The sequence below is a fragment of the Melozone crissalis genome, unplaced genomic scaffold, assembly GCF_028551555.1.
Source record: "Melozone crissalis strain CALT ecotype California unplaced genomic scaffold, PUWL_Pcris_2 ptg000018l_1, whole genome shotgun sequence".
Lineage (NCBI taxonomy): Eukaryota > Metazoa > Chordata > Aves > Passeriformes > Passerellidae > Melozone > Melozone crissalis.
In genome coordinates, this window is record NW_026535796.1 from 12,012,847 (window position 1) to 12,031,533 (window position 18,687).

Here is an 18,687-nt window from a genome sequence, read left to right on the forward strand (position 1 = left end):
CACAGCACTGTTTAAATGCATTGATTCCAATACTCATCCAATGATTCTTAAAATTGTTCAAGGGCTTTGGGAAACATAGGGTGTTTTTAAAATATGACAGGTACTTAGCTCCTGAAATATACTCCCAGTGAACATAGCTAACTGTAAGCCTTTAAACAGAGATAAAAGGTACTTTCTAAAGGAAATATTCCAATTCCCAAAGAGCTGATACATCTCTTACAGTATCCCACTATTACACACACTTGTCCCTCTGTCATCCTTATAAGCCTAAGGACTATTCTTCCCATGCTGTTCTGGGTATGGACCTGAGACACCACGAGGATGGCAGAACCAGCAAATGCCAGATCCTCCCCACTCTCCAAGCTCCCTCTGAGCAAGGGCAGTACAGCAGTGCCTGAGCTGATTGATTATTTACTAGCTAGGTCCAGGGTCACGCTACACTCTTTCAGAGGTGTTTGTGGCATGACAGTGACTCACAGCAACATTCAAGCTGTCCTGAGGTCATCCACAAAACTTAACAGAGTGCAGGAAGACAGAAGTGACCTTCCCAAGGAGTCTGCTGCACAGCTGGGAGCTGAACCAAGGGCCACCACGCTCCCAGTGAGCACCCAGCTCCACAGGCAGCAGCAGGTAAATGCCTCCCCCACCCAGACACACCCTGAGCAAACACTTAGAAGCACCTGTGCAGGAGCAAGGTAGACCAGAAAATCAGCCACTGAAGGCAAAGAGAATTTGGGTGCTAACAACAACAGTTTACACATCACTTAATTTCCTACCTCAACGAATGAGTAAAGCACTCGAGGACATGGTATTCTGAGTTTCCTAGTATTGTAATATCTGCAAAACGTTCACTTGTTGGGGGGGGATTTTTAAAGCTTTTCAGCTTATTCTTTTAAGCTAGTGACTTAAAACAACTGCTACCTTAAATTTGTTGCCATGGATACACCAAGACACACATTCTCCACCCAGAAAATCTCCAAAACGGTAAATTACATCATACAAATTTTACAAGGGTACTTCCAGGGAGAAGACACACCTCTCCTATCCTTGCTCTTTAAGTTACCACAAACACATTTGTAGTTTTAAGGCAAGTTTTGATCTTTTGCTCTCCTAAACCAACCACCCAAAACACACAATCCAAGTGAGTTTCCATCTCGGGTTGCAGCACTCCCTCTGCTCTGCTCTTCCATCTGGCCACGGAGCAGCTGGCTGTGCCCCAGCCCCCGTGCTGGCAGAGCAGCAGCACTGCTGAGAGCCACCAGCCATTACAAACAACGCTGCTGGCCGGGCCGTGGCAGCAGGCTGGGCCTGCAGAGATGCTGTGCAGCGACTCCAGAGCGCTGGGGCTTGGCCACAGTGCAGGATGTGACCCACTAGAGTGGGAGGTACAGCACAGGTCCATGTGAGCCAGGAGAGCAGCATTCACACTGCCCAAAGAGGAACAAACTCAAACACACCAGTACCAGAAACGGTGACAAGCTGAGAGACTTATTATAGACTAACTGCACAGAATACATTGAATATTTGTGATCTACACAAGAGTCAAATTATCACCTTTGGACAGGATCAATTACAGTTTGTAACCCACACTTACCTGCACGGTTCAGAAAGCATCTAAATCAATACCTAGGTACTAAGTTTCTATAGCAAAGATACTAAAAAACTATACACACTGTTGGTACCCCAAACATTTTCCCTTTGGGGAAGGATTCAAAAAACAGATTTAATGGGATCCTTACCACCACTAGGCCTCTGGAAAACCAAATGCACCTCATCAAAAATTAACATTACTTTCTGTGTTTGCTTTAAGTTCCACTGTAGAAATGTAGGCTGGCATAAACTGCTGCAGATACATCGGAATATTTTACACTCTGTCAGGAGACCCTACCTGGGTTCGGAATCAACAACTTTGAATTATTTAATGGTTTTCAGAAGTTTTGTGCTGAATCAGTTACAGCAATGCCACACTGCACCATACTAGTTAAAGAAACTTGACAGTAGATGCAGTTCTTTACCTCCTGACCTGATCCCTATTACCCAGGCAAAGCAGTTACCAACAGGGCTTGGAGCCTTCATTTGTCTGCCTCTCAGTTCTCACACATTACAGAGACAACACTTCAACTTCTGGGTCCATCTTGCAACCAAGATCTGCCTTTCAAATCCATCTATCACGATACCTCTTTAACAGGTTTACCTTGGGAAATTTCTGGGGTTTTTTGAGGCAGACTGGCCAGTATAGCATGCAAGTAGTTGTTTGCATATATTTCAAAAAGTGAAGGGAAATAGGAAAAAAAGAATCACATATACATAAAAATATGTATTTTAAAAAAGCAAAGCTCCACACAAGCCTATGATGAGACAGAGAGCCAAACAGGAAACTTCAGAAATTCATAAAAGACAAAGAAGTACGCACCCCCAAGAAAAGAGAAATTTAAAGCACTTTGATTTGGTTGTCCTTCTGTCTTGCAGTTTGCTACAATCACACAAGAGCTAGCAAAGTGGATTAAATGCTACAGGTGGAAATTAAACTTGCAGGGATAACAGCTGTTCTCCGGCCCCTAGTAGTCTCACAGAATTAAGGGTAACCAGCATACTTCTTGTTAGAATCGTGCCAGGCCCACAAGTCAGTAACAATGATGATGTCTTGTCTTTGCCTCTCCCCAGCAGCTTCTGCCATCTGCCTTTGCTCTTTTGACTCACCTTCAGCCTGGCACAGTCTAAAACTACTCTCTAGTTTATACTTCATACATGAATGTTGTTATTCCCTTTGTGCAGCCAGTGTTGCACCCAATGCTTGGCTGATGCCCATCCATTACCACACTAGAACCCACTACTCTACTGAAAACATAGATTGGATTTGAAACGATAAGAAATGCTGCTCTTGCTATCTACACTGAGACTACACTAAAGAAATATGCTGTGGCTGTATCAAAACCTTGTATCACTTAAGATATAAGTAAACTCCTACTATGAAGATAACATCCTCTCACTTCTGATCTACTTTAACATTAGGCAGTTCATGGGAGGATAAAGCAGAAGGATGATATCTCACAGCTGGATAGGAACATGAGCTGAAAGTCAGCCACAGGAAGTCAAGCAAATTCTGGACCTGTCTGGAAATAATTTCTCATTACAGGACAGGTTGTGAAGAATTAAATGATCCAAGTTGCTCATGTTCTGCAGAGCAGGAGAGCAGCTTAAGAAACAACACCCAAACTTAGAAATACAAGGTTTTTTCTTGTAACTGGTCCATGCTTTCCATGATATGCCAATACAGTAATATTCCCAACACCAAGCCAGGTACAGGATTTCACCTCCAATGAACACAAACCCAGCCAGCAGTTTTACACCACCTCCTTTCCAGACATTAATCTCCCAATGTAGGCAATGCATATCAACTGGTATGGAAGTGCCCCCAGTTCCATGCAGCAAGGGCAGTTGATACTGATTAATGATCTGGCTCAACACATCCAAGGAACTGACGCACTCATTAGTTATCCTAAACAGCAGGATATTGCAGTAAATTATGACAGCTGCTGTGTGTAGCTTTTCAAATCTATTTTCTATGCCTTCAAATGCAGTTAGCATTGGAGGTGTCCTTTACAGAAAAAGAAAAACCATCTATAGATCAGCACTCTGTACAGAGTCCAGCAGCCTGTAAGTGGAACTTGCCAGCATTTACAAAGCACTGACGCACACAGCATAGAGCCTTTGCTAACACCAATCCACATGGAGTGCCTTCAGTAAAAGCAGACACAAAAACCACTCTCCTGTCCTTATTTTCCCCAAAGTAAAGCCTGGCATCCTCCCTGCCTCCTCTATGAACCTCTCAACTTTCCTTTCTGCCTTTATCATGTTTGTAATTTCTCTTACTTTTAAAAACCATGTGAACAAAGGCATCGCTTGAATTCATGAGAGGAAAAAAGTGTTTTCCTATACCTTCTAAAATTTCTCAAAATCTAAATATTTAAAGACATTTCTGTTATGCCCCTCGATATATCTTCACAGACCTCAAAAATGTCATTCCACCTGGCTGCTTCTTCCAGTCTCCATCACATCCATGCTGTTCTACTTACCACAAAAGTGTTGGCAAAAGGCAGCAGACAGGACAGGATAGCTTGGGCCCTTTCACCTCCTGTGCATCTGCACAATGTGTATTGTTCCTGCCTCAAAGACATCACAATTTAAACAGATGAGGCTGGGAGAGAAAACTGTTTACCTCATTTATAGGTTTTCAGGAGACTAGGAACCTTACTCATGATCACAGAAATTTATGGCAGAAGAACTGAACTCATACATCTCAATTCATTAGTATGACTCCAGTAACATCTCTCCTTTCAAGAGCAGGGTGTCCAGTCATTTCTCAGCATGTGAGGACAAGAAGGACTTCAGCTGCAGACAGAGATTTTTCCCTTATTCTCCCTGACCCGAGGAGCAGTGATGATGTTTTCCTGGATTTCATTACTTGAATGCACATACATTAACAGTTACAGCAAAACAAGGTATATGTCCTATTCATAGCTGTGGTAACAGCTCTCTTGGGTGGTCTAAGAAATAGCCTCACAAAAACATCCCAGACTCATTTCCCTGACTGTCTGCCTTCTGAATTACTGGATTTGAATAAATACCAATACATGAAAACTGAGGCACATATAAGAAAGATTAACAGTGAAAAAAAGTCCTTCACACCCATTAAGATAAAATAAACTAACAGTCTAATGGTTCAATGGACAAGAAAACACCAATCAACAAGGGAGACAGGGTGGGCAAGTGGGAAAAGTACACAGCAAAACAAGCAGAGGAAACCCTGCTTTTATCCCCTCATGGAGGCTACCTGAAGGGAGCCAAGGCTGGTACCTTTTTGAGAAGAAGCAGCAAGCAGTGAGAGAACAGGAGACTGAAGCTCACAGCCACTTTTTTATCATGCTGATGGAACGCAGCAGGAAGCTGGTCTCGCAGCTCAGGACAGCTCTTGTCATCCTGTGCTCTCATAGCTCAAAAACAACTTCACAAGACTTGTGCAGTGGTTCATGCCACACATCCTAACCCCCTCTGTGAGAGCAACAGACACTAAAGGCATAAATCCTGTGCTACAGAGCCATGGCTCAAGGCAGCCTGCTGAAAGGAGAGAAACTGATTCTAATTGCAGCTCTCACCCCTTTGCTCCTGCCTGCAAGAGAAGTCAAACTGAAGGAATCTGCTTGACCAGTAATGCCTTTGCCGTGGTACTCACAAGCCACCCCACTTCATATTCTGGACTAGGCAGGCAGCGTAGTACATTCTTCATCTCCACACCCAGGAGCCTCTCAGCAACTCTAGCTGGCCTTAATTACATGCAAACTCATACAGAGAACACATCAGCCAGTTTTGAAATGGGAATGAAGTTAGCAGATGATCAAACTTGAGGACAACTTCTGTAAGCAAGCAACTTCTGTAAGCAAGCATCTGCAAGACAATGTAAAAATCATAATGCACTGCTTCAGAGTGTTTTCCTTTTCAGAGGCTTCGTCAGAGTAACAATCCTCATACACACACCCCGAGTCACCAACTGGAGACACTTCACATGCCTCAGCTCTACCCTCATGTCAACAACTCCAGTTTAGAAATCAGAGCAGAGAGAGAACATCAAATAAATTCATCGAGCTCTTCTCATCTCTCACTTGGCTAAACAGAATTATATTTACATTGGCTAGCAGTATCTATCAGGAAATTAATACAAAAGCAGGCATTGTTTTGGCTAATTTATCGAGCTATTTAACAAGGATATTTCCTGGAAAAAAACACTTCCATTGCCCTGTTAGGTGCACCTATGTAACCACTGTGCCAGTAAAGGCACACGGGAGCCTTTTCTCTTCAAAAGAATCATCACAGGAATGAAGCAAAAGGATTGCAATGGGTATGAGAAACAGCCCTTTCAGAAAAGCATCAATATGTTTAAATAAAGATACTATCTTAGAAAGATCAAATAAACTGCACTATTTTCCTTCAGATAAAAAAGTAAGCCATGTTTAAACAAGGTTGTCATTTTGCACTGATGGAATCAGTCCAAGTACAGCAAAATAACATTTTACTGAAAAAGCTTTCCAGTTCATAGCCATTGGTATTATTATCCCAGAATAAGAATGCTGGAAACTGGTATAGTTTGTAGTACTACAAGTTACAGTAGTACATTTATAACATTCTGAGACAGCAAGTGTTATAGTCTGTTCAGTAGAGTATCCACCCTCCCCCTCAATCAAAGATGTAATCACCCTCACATATTGTGGGATAGTCCCACTGTCAGGCAAGGGAAAGCTGAACAGTATGGATGTGAGGAGTGGGACTCCACAAAACCCAGCCATTGAGGAAGAGAAGAAAGGATGCTTTACCCTCTGGTTCCCACTTCCTTTTAAGGGGCATGCAACTTCTGTGGATCTTGCTACTGGGCACATTTTGTAGAGCAGAAAGTAATTCCATTATAGAGTTATCTTTTTCCTCCGCTAACAATTCCTGTGTAAAATCAGCAAGTAAAATTTCTGTAAGGTCAAAACTGGCTTTTCACCCTCTAGAGACCCAACTGGTCTTTTCAAGCAGTTTAATAGCCTTTATCTCTTGAAAACATTTCAGTTGTGTGGGTGACTCCTCTGATTGCCCTTGCATTATAAATATATCTGCAAGCTCTGCTGACAGCTCGAGGCACACATTACACAGCACAGCCACCAAGGGACATTTTGTTGAATATACAGAATTATAGGAGCACATACCAAAGATGACATCTATCCTCTAAGGCCTACAAACGCTAAGGAGACTTTGAGCCCGCTTGCAGAGTGGCCAGGCTGATTCTGTGACAACATCCATGCAGCTGTAGCCTTACTCCCCCGTGAGGTGCATCACAGACCACTTCCCAAGACAAACATTCCATGATTCTACATCCTGCACAGAAGTGTGACTTCATTCAAGCTATGATAAGTCTTTCAGACTCCACTCTCCATTAGATCTTGCACTGTTCATGTGGGGCTATTCAAGTGTGACGGGTGCTGCTGCTCACTCCTTGGCTCTCCAGATGCCACATCTCCATAAGGACAGGAACCAGGGAGCCTTGCTTGGTGTGATTCTGCCAACTGTGTAACTTCAACCCTCAGCAACCCCACAACAGAAGGGTTCTCTGAGAGACTGCTCGCTCAGCCTCCCTTCCTGAACCCAGGTGAGCTCCCCTTATGCCAAAACCCTCCAGTTTATACACTGGCCCTGATGTCCTATGGAGTGGAATATCCCTTTGGTCAGTTTGGGTCACCTGTCCCAGCTGTGCTCCCTCCCAGCTTCTTTTGCAAACCTCCTCGCCCATGCAAAGGAAAAAAAGTCCTTGACTTAGGATAAACACAACTTAGCAAAAAATCAAAACATCCCTGTGTGTTACCAACACCATTCTCATTCCAAGTCCACAACACAGCACTGTAGCAGCTACTGAGAAGAAATTAACTCTACCCTAACTGAAACCAGGACAGCAATAAACATTCCAAAAGGTAGATTAAGAATCTCCAGTCAATATATGCAGGAAAAAAAAGGAAAAATAATTTTCACTAAGCATCATCAGTTATGCAAAGGTGCAAACAAGATATTTCCAATGGAGATTTTTCTTTAATTAGGTCCAAATCTCAGACAGCTCAGAATTATAGAAAATCCCTAACCACACCACTGGCACACTAGGGCAGGATTTTGTGATCCAAGCAAACAATTTTTTAAGAGACCTACAGACGAGGAGTAGTAGAAGATACTTTTGCAGATTACATCCTGCTGCAGTCGTCGTGCATGAAGTGCTCTGATTATATTAAAAGGAAATATTTGTCTCTGCTGAAGATATTTTACTTGGTGTGGCTCTGATTTCCCCCTACACACCTTAACAGAGCCTGAAAAATACAAACCAGCTTCTTGCAAGCTTATTTGGATGTTGAGTATTTCAAGCTCTAGGTACCTCCAAAGCTTAGATACAGCAAAACAAGTTGAATGCTATCATCTCACTTCACTTTGCTGACTGCAGAAAAATATCCTAGAAACCCATTTCCTCACACAGCTAATTCATCTTCCCTGTGTGGGAAGAAACCCGTTTCCTCAGAGAACAGAACAGTGTGCCAGAGACAGCCACTGATGTACTGGCTTTTAATGTTGATTTCATATATCTTGTTGAACTGAAGCCATGACAGAGGCATTTGTTATTTCTTCCCCTCCAAGCTTGTACCGAAACACAAACAAACAAGGTCTTCACCATAAAACCAGTAAAAAGCAGTTGGCTTTTTTCATTAAGCAACACGAACTACCTCTACTTCTTATTTTTAGAATGGAAACCTAGTTTTAAGTTTATGGGGATTTTTTAAAAGTAATCGTATTACAACCTGATTCTTCCATATTCTATTTAGGACATTCAAGTAACCTTTCAAGTACTCCAGGGAACAATGTCCACCCCAAATTTCTGTGACAGAAGGTTCTTTCTAAAGTTGCACATATAATGCAGCTTTGACTTTTGAGGTTAACTCAAGCTTTACAAATATAGCAGAGTGTCAAATACTGCTTTCATTAAGTACCAAAGTGTGAATGCTCCTATTTGCATTTTTCCCCAAATGTCAATAGTTCACTTGAAAAACAGAGTTGAAAAGTCAGGATTGTTTGTTTCTCTTTCCTGCTCTACAGCTACAAACAAGGTGGGAAAGTCAGAAACACACCTGTTCAATAAACCAAAATGTCATAGGATCTGTCTTTTCTTTAAAATAGTGCCTAGCTGCATCTTTTAGTGTTAATATACCTTTTGTAAGTCAAAGCTCTCACTGTCCAAAACCAGCCATCTAGTAATGGCTCTGTTTAAAAATTAGATAATGTTACATACAGGACACAACATGATAAATCCATCTTCCTCCCAGCCCCCTTTTGCTTAAGCAGCATTCAGAAGAGTAAAGGTGGGGGAGGGGGGAAGGTCACAGTGAAAATTAATTAAAGTGGAATTAAAATTAAAGTACTGAATGGGTATCATTTCAGTGTTCAAACGTGTTCAAATCACCACTAATCAATTCAGCTATAGCAACCAATGACAAAGTTACTTGAAAACAGCAAACAATGAAAGATTTAAAGGGCCTGCTCTAGTTTTTTATTTGCCACCAGAGATCACAGCCACCATCAGGGTTCTGTGTTTCTGGCTTGAATTGTTGTCCTCAGTTTCAAACTAAGCCATATGCTTCACATTAAAATGAAGGACAACCCAGTGTCCTTGAAGGATCAGACGTGGTTCTCTTCTAGAAATCATGCACTCCTCCCATGGTTGCATAACCAGGCACGAACGGACCTCCTGCATCCTCGTGATTTCCCTGCTGCTGCTAGCATCTGACACCATTCCCATGCTGGACACCAAGACATGAGAAAACAAAAGCAACATCTCAAACTGATGGGGAGCAAATGATATCCCCACATCTCCAAGGCTGGCAGAGCAGAGGACTGAGAGGTGAGCTGGCTCCCAGCCTGGCAGCACTTTGGCTTGGTCAGCCACGAGAGCTTTGGCCACCTCTGCTTGTTCCCGCAGGCCTCCACCGGTCAGGGATTGCTGCTGAGCTATTGAGAAACATTTAATGAGAACCACATGTTTCCCAAGTGTTCTGGGATGTAACCTAGCACAAGAGAAAAACAAGAAAGTTCAACAGACAGCTTTTATGACAATACAAGCATTTTGGCTTTTATGTGTGTCTTGCAGTAAAACATGCAGTGACCCATGCCCTCTGCCAGCTCTGGAGAGCCTCTGCCATCAGTGTGACTGATCACACGGCCAGCAGTAAATCTGTCACCCCTGCTGGGATGAAACACTCCCATCTCAGCCAGAGCCCCGATCTGCAGCTGCATTAGGATACACAAATCTCCCTCTGGCATTGCAGGGCACATGCACTGTCTCTGAGCATACCATGAACATATTATGCAGCTGCTTCTAAACACTTCTCATCAACACAAAGATAGGTAGCATAAGTGGAATATTATCAGAGGGCCCCTTTTTCAAAATGTATTCAGAGCCTTGAAAAAAAATACACTGATTTAAGAGATTTCAAATCGGGCCAAAAAAAAATTACATTCCAAATGAGCAAGCATCCTATACCTTAGTTCACAGAGCAAATTAGGAGCAGAGCTAAAAGTCTGCTCAGCCTCACAAACCCCCATTGTCACTGCTACAGCTGCAGCAGTTAGGCAGAAGTTATACACAGCCATATGTATTTACAGCATTACACAATAAACCAACATAAAAATCAACACTGGGTTATATTGTGGGAAGTGCCATCCAGATGGCAGGCAGATCTAGAGTTATTGCTGCAGGCAGCTGAGAAAAAGATCCTGGATGGAGGGACACTGCACTGGCAGGCAGATGAACCAGAACAGCAGCTCTCAATCAGCAAGACCTGCCTCTCCAGCAAGGTGCCAATGTCATAGGGATGAGATACTGGTGACAGCCTGCAGTATCCCAGTCAACTCCTGGCACCAGGATCTGAAGTCAGGGCATCTATGCAGAATAATTCAAGGTAGAAGGGGAGCGGATTCCACCAAGGTAAGGACAGGCAAAAGGTAAAAAAATGTAAAAAAACAAATAAAACCAAAACAAAAATCACCCTTCTTCACCAGAAAGGCTACAGAAAACTAGGAAACGTTGAGCAGAATAGTCTGAACAGTTTTCCTCTATGCAAGAGTGAACTCCTAGATAAAGTAATACCTTTGTGTATGCAGAGCAATGTGCTTATCTAAGTCTCAGAAACAGAAATAGCTACAAGCTACCTGATACGACACAGAAATCAGATGAGACTTTACTGAAAAAACACATCACCCTAAAGTACAAATACCCACTCAAAGCCAACAGCTCTGACTGAGTTGGCTCAGTATTCCCACAGCCTCTCTCCCACCCCGTCACTCCCTGCATTTACTGCCCCTTGCCATCAGACAAGACATTTTTCCAGCCTGGCTCCTCAGCACAATGTACAGCAGTCACCTGCCTTCACAGTTAAGGGCAGCAGAGCTTCCAAGACCTTGCTGAGACAACACAAGCCTAAGTGGTACACAGACTCCTTTCAGTGCCAGGATTTTATCCCACCTTGCACAATTCAGGAACAAGTGCAGTGGGCCCACACAGGTCCCTTCCAGGGCTAACATGAAGTTCAGCAGTGGCAGGAGTCAGTGGAAAGCTCCAGGTGGTTCAGATACCTTCATCTTTTTTCTCCAAAGCTGTCAAAAACTGTCACCAACTCCCAAAAAGTCTCAGAGTCAGATACTACAGATAAAAATCATTATGCAATAACAGAAATGGAGAAATGAGATAATGTCTCAGAAAGACACAGAGAGCATCAGAAGTAAAAAAGGCTAGAGCATCATTGAATTCAGCCTCCAAAGGTCTCTTTTAATCATCTAGTGCGTGCCCCAGACAAGGAATACATTACTTTTTACTGCTAACTGCTGGGGGTAATATCATTTTCTCTAAGGAGCATCCATAGACATGATGGAGCAAATGCCAGGAACAAAGTAAGTAGTGTGTGGTACAAATTTCAGAGACAGTTATTTTCTGGCAATTATTTTAATATTTGCAAAGTTTTACTGCATTAGGTTAATAGTGATTTTATTACATAACCAGAGCTCTACAAAATTTAAAAACAATCACTGGGAAAAAACAGCAACTGGTTCTCAAAGCTTAATTGGCAGATCAGCTTTCTCAAGAAGATTTATTCATACTCTGCTTCCATTTGCCAGTGAAGTCCTTAGAATTGTCACTTTAAAAATAAAATTTATATTGTGTTCTAGAAGTTGAAATCCTTTATCCTATTTTTTAAACCAGTAAGTTTGCTGAAACTTCCTCCATGATCCTTAGTGACATCATTCTTGTACTCATTTACCAAAGAACAACAACAAAAACAACAAAACTTCTTTGGCAATAAGAAACACTGGAGAGAGCATCTAACATGAGATGCAGCTTCCTTAAAGCAATGGATCAGTTCCCAGCTATCACACCAAACCTCATTATACTCACTGCTTGGCAAGCAGTATTTCTTGCATATTTACTCTGGCAATCTCTTCCAAAGCTTACTGGAGCTAATGGGTTTCAAAACCAGGTTCTAAAAGGGAGATGGGTCCTAAAATGAGTAGCCCAAATGTAAACTATTCAAACCAAACACAATGGAATTAAACCCATGAAGAACTTTGTTCTGCCTGAAACTCAAGAGCTCTTTCCCTCTACCCCTGAGCTATCATCACAACAGGACTAATTCCAGCTCTAAACCATGGAGGAACATTTCTGAGTAATCTCAGTGTGCTACACTTCAAGGATAAATTAGTGCACTATTTTTGCACTAGCTCTGCCATTCATCTCCACTGTTAAGTTACTCAGCAGGCAAGAAACAGAGATACCAACACTAAGGTAATTCTCTCCCTCTAACATACATGTCTGGTTACTATCATATGTCATCCCCTGGCAAGAGAAAGTGAGGTTATGACTGTGTGGTGCTATAAATCAGAGCAAGCATATTTTAACAGTCAAGGAACCTCTTTTTTATACAAACTTTGTCCAAGGAAGGGATTTTGTTAAAAAGTAAGAGCAGAACAGTGTCTTTGCAACAGGACAGAGTTTGATTACAAAGTCCACAAGCCCTCTGTGTCTAAAGCAGCTATTCAGAGAACCTCCTACACTTGCACTACTGAGGGTCAGATTTAAGACTGGGACCCATTTGTATTTACAAAGTTCCAGTGAGCATGCAAGTCTCCCAGCTGCAATAAATACAGCTACAGAATCACACACAGAAGGCAGAGACTGCAGACCTTGTTGAAGTCTTGAATGCTGAACAACAGGCTATAAGGATTTGCAAATTTATTGAGGAGATTAAAGGCACACAGACATTTAAAGGGATTTTCAAAAGCACCTAAGCAAGTTAAAAGCTTTGAAAATTTTACTAAGCATCTGTTCACATCTTTGGAAACTTAAATACATTTGAAACCTAACCCAAGAGCATATTAAAGGCAAATTCAATCTGAGGAACTTAACAAGCATACTAGACTTCATAGTCTCCAAAAACTGTGTTTATTCACACTTGTCTTAGTTGAAGAAAGCTTTTAAGAAGTCTCTCTTCCAGACTCCCTGGCATGAGAAAACAGGAAAAATTCTTCATGTGAATGAATGATGAATGTAAGAACAAGAAAAGACAGGTCAGTCTAGGGGACAGCATCCTTGCTACTGGGGTTCAGAAGAAATGCAGTGAAGCAATGTGACCTGGACAGTCATCTTCGCACTCTGAGCCACTGTCTTCTCACATTTTTCAGCCTGCTGAGCTCACAGGCTTTTTTGGATCAGAGAATTTCTATTCCTGCATATCCACACAGGGCCTAGTCCATAGCTTCCATGTCCTCCAGCAATGCCTCTAAACACTGCTACAAGCTGACTCCTAGATGAATCCATCAGCTCTAAATCCGTTTTCTGATAGGAATTGGTTAACTACATAACACTTAAAATAACCTCAGCCTACCAGTGGGGACAGTTTTTCAATATATGTCTGTATATATAACACTGATGTTCATAATAAATGGTCCTTAAATGCCTAAAACATATGTAAACATGTTTTAAGATGCCTTTATATATAGATATATAGACACAGAAAAATGCAAGCACCAGGCTCTTGGGTATGTAAATGGCATTTTATAAAGGTCACCTTTTCATGCAGAAAGAAAGACTGATGAAGGTTAATTAAATTAAATTCTACATTTATCCAAACTCTCCAAAGCAAGGACTTTAATATCATCCTTAAATAACAGCCAGCAGTTTTAAAATATCTTTGAGAACATGATGATCAGATAAGCCTTGGGGCAAGGCAGAAAAAAATCAACTGCACTGTACATGTTGTGTTTCTCTGTTCACTTAGAGAAGTTTGCAGGGGTGTGGGGGAAGGGGCTAGTTATTGTGTTGGGGATTATTAATTGGAAAAAAAAAAAGTAGGGAGTAGTTTACTGAGCTTCTGCTCCTCTCATTCCAAAACTTGTGTGTAACAATAACCATTTGTAATTTGGCCTGTACAGGCCTTCAGACAGCAATGACAGCCTTTCAGTCAGGACCTCTGTGCTGATGCGTGTTAGCACAAAACTCAGCAGCAGAAATCCCATAGCAATGAAACAACCAAAATCCTGTCAAAGGCCAAAGTAATTTCTACCATTCTATTCCTGGGTGCTTGCTGTGGGCATGCAACAAAACAGCAGCAGGGTGAAGCATGTGAAGCTCACTGAATTCAAGACAATGCCTAACATGTGCATCCCAAGTGGATCAGGATGCTCTCCGTGCCTATTCAGGCCCCATGGTTGTTGCACACTCTGCACAGGAAAGAAGCCCTGTGATAGCATCTGCATCCACCAGGCAGGCACCAGGAAGAGCAGCTCTGAGGGCAGTAAGGACACAGGGTTACACAGTTCCCAGTGGAAAAGGTCAGAGGACATTGCCACTGCCCCCACGCCCCATAAATCACACACCACAAGCTAACATTAGGCAGCTGTAATTTTTAGTCAAACTTTGTTACACGGCAGCAATTCTCATGCAGTTGCAATCTCCACATCTGCAAACTGACACAAGGAGACAGTGCCCTGCACTGGCATCAGGACAAAAAGAGACTCTACAAACGTGGCTTTCCAACCTTGCAATTTGAGCACGTTGTTCACAGAAAGAGAACAAAAGTAAGGTAATAGCCCGGAGCAAAGGACAACTATCACAGAAGAGAATTCATCATTCCGCAGGAAATTATGTTTGAAACGGCTTTGCTCTTGACAAACCCGACAGATAACCTACAAAGAGATGAGTGAGCAACAAGCAAGCACCTCCTTCAAATACCTCTCCAACCACAATGTCAGGTCAACATGTAGAGAAGCAATGGCTGAGAAGGCTACCAGGAGAATGACATACCCTTTTCACAGTTTCTTATGAATAGGATACAACAGGGTCTGGTTCCATAACAAACTTCAGGAGTCAGGGGAACAGTCATATAGTTTCACCACCCAGAGAAACCCTGGTAACAAATTGTGTTCTCCAATACCCAGCTGTTCCCATATAATAAACATACACAAAGCCCATCAGAGTACACAGAGCTCAGAGCATTTAAACTGTTACAGCAGCACCATTAAAAATAGACTACTTATAAATAACAATTCTGTACCACAGATTTCATTAGCAGCAGATATACTGGTAGAATCAGATATCTACAGTCCAGACCAATTAAAGCAATTAAAAACTCTGTTTCTGCAAAGAGGAACTACATAACCTCTGAGAGGCACAGCACACGCTGTGCACAGATCCAGTGTAGGCCAGATTCTAGTGTATGAATTATTAAGGGATTACTAATTTCATTAGGAATCTGCCAATTTACACCAACATGGCAGCAGGGGAAGTCTCTCATTTCCCATGGTACTGCAAACACTTCCACCCTCCCATTAGCTCTCCTCATTCAATTAGATCCCTCAGCATGGTGAAAGAATTCACTCAACTGTCTGTAGCCAAGACATCAACATCTGCTCCTATTCTCTACAGGAGACAACAGACAAATCCAAAATTTGCTCCCTAGGACCCACCCTTCCTCAAATGTTGCAACAGCAGAGGATCAGCAATAATTTATCTCCCAACATACCATGTGTACCCATATAAATCTTCATTAATATCTGGTGAATTCCAGGGAGTGGAAGAAGATGATTTATCACGCCAGTTCATCAGATCAGGACACAGACACAGGAAGTCCCTGTGCTCTGCCCAGCTCAGTCTTCAGCTATGGGTCAGTATGTCTGAACAAACTACAGAACTTTGTTATCAGGCATTGATTCCTGAAAATATAAACACTTCCTGAGAGTATCAATATTACTACAGAAAGATAGTAGGGAGAGATATATTTATATATAAATACTTTTTTAAAAGATGACAATATAGTCTTATATAACTAGAACCTGCATTAGTTCATTAGGTGTAGCTGTGTTTCATATAATTTTGTAAAAGTTTACTTTTACCTAAAAGAAATAAAGAATATTTATAAAGAAATAAAAATCCTCCTCTAGTATTTTCTACTGCATACTTCTCAGTAATAAAATACAACAGATACACTCATACATTCACATTTGTATTACCTTTCACATCCCTGTGCAGATGCACCAGTCACCTTACTTGGTGAGTGGAAAAGTTAACCTCAGACTTTTCTCTACTGAAGACAGAAAATTATCTCAGAGTATCCTTGTCAGAAGCTAAGGATGAGAATTCTTGTTATTCCCCTTGTGCTTGTCCTCTTGGAAACTCTCTACAGAGAAGTACAAAATCCGCATAATCTCTCTGAGCTTCAGACAAACAACATTTTCACCAAAATAAGGTGAAAGAACACCTGACTAACCTAAAGTTATTAATGCATTTAGATTAAATTTGTCAGGCTTTGTTGACTTAGAAAACAATCCTTGGGCAACAGACCCTTCCTCTCTATCCCTGTTGTGCCTCATTTTTTGGTTCTTAAGGGTCCCAAAGAGTGGGATAAAATTGATTCTTCTCCCACAGCCAAAAGAGTCACAACACCTAGGTCAAATCCTTCCCATATCAACACAGCGCAGGGATCTGAGCCACAATTTAGAAGAGCACATTAGCAAGTGGGCAGTTTGGAGCAAGGTTCAAAATTGCTCCCAGAGAAAATTAGCTATTTGGCATAAACAACTCTATAGTTGGCAGCCAGAGAAAACAGGAAAAAAAAAAAAACAAAACATGAACTCATGGCCAGTCATCAGGATGTTCATTTCAAGGTGAGAATCCACGCTGAAATCTTTGCCATAGATGACCACTCTAATGTGGAGGCAGATGTCATTTATGCAGCTCTAGTCACACTCCCATTAGAATTTAAATTGAATTTGCGGTGCCAGATCCTCACATACGAAAACAAAAAAATTGAAGCACACTCATTTGAGCCAACAGGGCAATATAAACACTTAACAAAAAAATTGCAGTTATCTGCTTGGCTAAACCAGGAGTGTCTGTCTTCTCTGTAGCTCTGGGTGTTTACGCCACTTAAACAACTGACCCCTCATTTTCATCTTGGGTCAGAAAAACCTCTTAAATATGTCAACTGGAAAAAAGCCACATCAGTCCTAGACACAGAAGAGAAAACAATATAATCCCTGATGTTTATAACATACACTTCCATACTTCTCTACTGCTTATTGGGAATGCTAATATTACTCCCTCGAGAGCCCTGCTTCACTAATAGCAAATCCTTCCAATGAGTTGCAGGAAGACAATTTGATTTTAGAGGGATTTGCCAACCACTGGCATTTGGCATAAGATCAGTTTGCTTGTTTGTTGCTAATAAAACACATGCAGAGGAAAAAGGGAACAAACTGTACAAAGCTGCATGTTAAGTCATGTGACTTTACATGGGTAGTGCATGCAACTCTTTAAATGTACAATTATAGGGAAATCCCAGAAACAGGAACTTCAAAGTCTTCATTTTCTTCAAGTACATCTGGCCTTCATATAAAAAGCAGTATTTTCTCCCTTATTACATATTCAAAGACATCAGTAAAAATCAGTATCTATCACAGTACTCCAACTCCAAATCAGTAAGAGACATTTCATTCTCCCTTTAAACACACACATTTATTCACTCTTCTTTCTATACACAAATGAAATCAATTCTTGTGCTGTTTCAGAGAGGGTTTTTTGTTTTCTGGGGGAAAATCTGTGGGATTTTTTTAATGTAGTTCTACAAGCTACATCCTTACTATTAAAGCAGTATCATTGTGAAGTGCAGAAAAGCCATGAAACAACAATGGGGGGAGAAACAGGGGGGACATCATACATCGTGGGAGCACAGAGAATGTTATGTAGCCAAACTTATTGTATAAAGAGACAGCAAAAAAAAAAACAATAGAATAGCTTTAAAAATGTTTTCATATACCAGAAAGGTAGCCTTTAAGCACTAATGAGTTCAAACTCTCCCAAAAAGATGAGTCCTTGGGGGCAGACTCTCAAAACGCCACCTTTAATTTTGACAGTATCTTGTTAAGGTCATAGCTTGACATTGTGCTTGCTCTAGTATGGTTTCCAGATTTTTAATTTCCACCCCACGTTTAGTTATGAAATTGCATCTGATATTTTGCAATTCCGCTTATTAAATTATTTTTTTAATTATTTCTTTTATATGTTTTTGTTAATATTCTCATCTGGTTAATATCAGGGCACAAAAGAGAGAAAACTAATAAAGCATGAATCTTGTTCTCAGGTTAAGAATAACCTAGAAAGTACACTACACAGATATCTACTTCATCTTCTCAATTTACACTTTTCAGGTTATAATAAAAGCCTTGATACCAGTGTTCAATACTGAGCCTTTACTGGCAAGGAAAGAGATGTATGTGGTGATTGTTGGAGAGGAAGGAAGGAGGAAGATTTCCTAGCATTGGGTATTTTAATGTATGTCTAGATTATAAGGCTTTGAAAGCATAATATTGTTCTTAGGAAGAAGGGCTATTCATATGGTAAATAATAACTGGAGGAAGGAAAACAACCCCTGAAAAACCTCACCCAGGGTAATCATACATCCTCCTCCCACCTGTCTTTCTCATCCTAAAAAAAAAGCAATCTACACGCTCATACCACAAGCCACAGGTGGAAGTTTTCGAAATGTACCCAAAATACCGAGTGTTCCACTACCCGAA

At 41.3% G+C, this 18,687-nt stretch overlaps 1 protein-coding gene across 1 annotated transcript in view; it reads right to left on the minus strand.

Annotated features, from left to right (window-relative positions):
* Nucleotides 1-18,687, minus strand: part of TSPAN4 (tetraspanin 4) — a 414,602-nt gene that overhangs the window by 353,832 nt on the left and 42,083 nt on the right. The gene's annotated exons all lie outside the window — the stretch shown is intronic.